At 57.6% G+C, this 382-nt stretch overlaps 1 protein-coding gene across 1 annotated transcript in view; it reads left to right on the top strand.

Annotated features, from left to right (window-relative positions):
* Positions 1-382, top strand: part of il1rap (interleukin 1 receptor accessory protein) — a 22,203-nt gene that overhangs the window by 9,178 nt on the left and 12,643 nt on the right. The window lies entirely within an intron of this gene.

The raw sequence follows: 382 nt of genomic DNA on the forward strand, positions 1-382 counted from the left end.
TGAAGGAAAAATGGAATATCTCACGAGTGGGTAGTCACCGATTGAGCGGGAAGGGCCCAAACGGGCAGCTTGACAAACCGCTCTCCGCATTACAAGCGCATTTCCATGCAGACGATTGCGTTTGGACGGTTGACCTGTCCGTGTGTGTGTGTGTGTGTGTGTGTGTGTGTGTGTGTGCGTGTGTGTTTGTGTGTGTGTGCGCGTGTGTGTGCCTGTGTCTCCACGTCAGTTCCTCTGAAGAGCATTGAGGTGGAGGTGGATGTGCGGGACCACGTGGCCACCGTGCTGGCCTCGCTGCACTATGAGAACAAGGAGGACAGCGCCATCGAGGCCGTTTTCGTGTTCCCTCTGCCCGCCGAGGCGGGCGTCTGCCAATTCGCCG

This window comes from Hippocampus comes, unplaced genomic scaffold (genome assembly GCF_001891065.2).
Source record: "Hippocampus comes isolate QL1 unplaced genomic scaffold, H_comes_QL1_v1.1 scaffold49, whole genome shotgun sequence".
In the NCBI taxonomy this organism is placed as follows: domain Eukaryota; kingdom Metazoa; phylum Chordata; class Actinopteri; order Syngnathiformes; family Syngnathidae; genus Hippocampus; species Hippocampus comes.